This window comes from Pararge aegeria (assembly GCF_905163445.1).
Source record: "Pararge aegeria chromosome W unlocalized genomic scaffold, ilParAegt1.1 SUPER_W_unloc_1, whole genome shotgun sequence".
NCBI classification, from domain to species: domain Eukaryota; kingdom Metazoa; phylum Arthropoda; class Insecta; order Lepidoptera; family Nymphalidae; genus Pararge; species Pararge aegeria.
This window is the reverse complement of record NW_024396987.1, coordinates 844,127-847,344: the sequence shown is the minus strand read 5'-3', so window position 1 is coordinate 847,344 and position 3,218 is coordinate 844,127.

Genomic DNA, 3,218 nt, shown 5'->3' with positions numbered 1-3,218 from the left:
ATTTGGATTACGCAAATATGACCATGTATCTGAATTTCGTCAGAAGCTTAAGTGGCTCCCTATCCGCCGTCGCCGGGATCTTCATGTACTTTCACTTCTGGACTGTGTGTTATTTAATCCTAAGACTCCTTCTTATCTTAAGGAGAAGTTTAAATTTCTTGGAGTGCAGTCGGAACTTAGATCGAGTCGTGCGCTGACTTTGAGCATGCCGTTCCACAAAACGAAGTTTTATAAGCATTCGTTCACTGTCAAAGCTACTGAATTGTGGAATGCACTCCCATTGATCATAAGACAGTCGAAGTCATTGGGCATATTTAAAAATGCTGTTAAGGCTCATTATCTCGCTCAGTAAAGACGACTATTATTATTTATTATTATTTATTTATCTACTCAAACTCATATTTAAGTATTTATGGTATATTAGGATATGTATTAGTATATTTATTTTTTTTATATTTATCAATAGTATTTTTAATTTTTTTTTTTATTTGTGTAGTCTGGTTTATGTATTAGTATGTAGATATTTGTATGTATGTACTAAATAGTGTACCCCACCTATTTGTTTTCTTTTTAGTTTTCCTAATCCTAAGGTTGCCTGGCAGAGATCGCTACTTAGCGATAAGGCCGCCTTTTGTATCCTGCTTCATTCTTCATGTGTTTGTTCTTTTTTTGTCTTGTTTCTTTGCTTGAGTGGTGTACAAATAAAGAGTATAAATAAAATAAATAAATAAACATGCTACATGTATGCAAAATGGTATACCATATACCATTACATAGGTAACAAACAAACAAACAGACATATTAGTGCAAAAAACATATTAGCATGGATGAACACAATTATCATTGTTCTCTCTTATCCACTTGCTCATGTTTCTTTTATATAAACCTTGTAATGACAATAAATACTGGATATAAATAAAAGAATTAAAAAAATTATTCCAGTCGTTCGGAAGTTATGCGCGTATATATATTTTGCCGATTCTTTTTTATTTATACAAGTGGTCCACCTATTGACCCATTAGTCAAAATTCATCTATAATTAATTTAAATTATAAGTTTGAACATTAGGTTCTATTTTTAAACATTATTTCTTCATCTTTAAATGACAGATTCTGCTAAGGCTAAACTGTTTATCTCCTTTTTTCATACAAACTATAATCCAAAATATGGTTTAAAAAGAGTATATGTGTGTATATATTATGTATGTATCAAATACATGGTAGTGTGTAATGTTTTTTTATCAACTCAATGCCTATTTTATTAATAATTTAAACAAAATATTAGCATTCTGCACTCCTCCATATAAACTACAAGTGTGGGAAATTTCATACTCCTCCGTCCGCGCTTTTTCGTTAAAGGTACAAAAATGAAAAAAAGATTATGATTTATCGTATTGAGGATAAAATTATATTTATGTTTTCTTTTAATTTTTGCGCAGTTTCTGGATCCATTTCATACAGTGCCGTTTTCAATTGTTTTATTATACTTTCAAAAATATTTAAGTCCGCACGGTGACTACCGTTCCATTCTTCAAGTTCTCTATGAATTTCAGTCCATTCTTTACTGTTTTCATGGTTTAGTTAAGTTTTTATTTTAAAATGTCTAATATGTTTTGAAAGGCCATTGTGTTATTTGCTATTTTGATATCAGCACTATCGATTATAACAATTGGATGGTTTTTGTTACTTATAACCTTTTTAAGTATTAAAAGAATAGCTGTTATAAACAACGGATTAGATCCTGTGAAAACCGGCGTGCCTCTGAGTTCTTCACAATATCCTCAAAAGTATGTGAAGTCTACCAATCCGCACATGGCCAGCGTGATGGACTACGGCCTAAGCCCTTCTAAGGGTGACATGTACCTATCTATAGCGGGCCGCTTTTGGTTTGTTAATGTAGATGATCATGCAGGTTTCTTAGGAATTATGTGATGAAGAGTAAACAGAAGAGAATGTTTCGAGATTAATCCCTACAGAAAAAATACAGCAAACTACCCATCGACCGTGTTTAGATTTCATTTGACAAACCTCATCGACTCCCACCCATCCCTAGCAACATCGAACCGTATGAAAACCTACATAATTACGAAAACAACATTGTGCTAGTGTCTCTTTCTGGCAACATATCAAACCCATAAGTAAAAAGAGTACAAAATAATGCATTGCATTGCTTTTTTAGGTCATGCTCATGCCGTCTATATCTATGGACCAAAATCTGTACTCACTGCTTGTAATATTCACCCATAATTTACACGTAATACGCATTTGATTTGTAAATATTGTTTACAATTTTGTATCAGTTTGGCTCTAAAAAAGGTGAAGAAAGATTGTAATTATTAAAGCCTGAAAGATTGAAATTATTAGCTAGGTAGCTATGCCTACTGTCTACATTGTTATTTTGCAAACACTAAGTAAGTTAATTTTGCTATATTTATCAGTTAGACGTGTTTTTGAAGTGTTTTTGTTAGACTAGCCGGTGGGGTCGGTTTATCAGTTTATCATATGGGGCTTTGATACAGTATAGGGAGAACCACAGGAAATGAGGAAACAACTACAGCGCAATTCTAATTTAGCGTATCTCTTGATTTAACAAATTCTTCATAATCCCTTTGAATTTTCCTTATGAGTCAATGTTAATTATTGTGAACAACGAACACACACACAACGAATTTTCAAGTACAATAAAAAGGCTGAATACCTCTAATTTGACCACTAGACCAGAACTTCTAAACCTGGGCGCTGTAGAAAGTACAAACGTGCGTTGCTAGTCGCTCCTTCTATACTTCAAAAAATGAAGAATTTTTTTTTTATAGTTCTGCAATGTTGTCCCACACTTTGAAAAATTGCGTGGTCACCAATCAGCCATTCCATTGTTGATGTAGATTTATTTAACTTAATTCTTTGTTAAAATTTATTATCTATTACAACTACCAACAACTAGCTAACGTTCAAGAACCTATTTATTTTCACTAGCTAGGTCAGAGCGCGGGCGCCGCAGCAGATTCGTTAACTTTTAAGTGCGCCGCAGGCTTAATAAATAAAATAAATCAATTTATAAATATACTACGACAATACAGACATTGCTGTTTAGCCCCGAAGGAGATGTCTCTTAAAAAATTCAAAGTTTGTATTAAGCGTAAGCTTATAAAAAAGTCCTATTATAGTATAAAGGACTACATAATCGATAAAAAAGCTTGGGTGTGAATTATTGCTCTAACC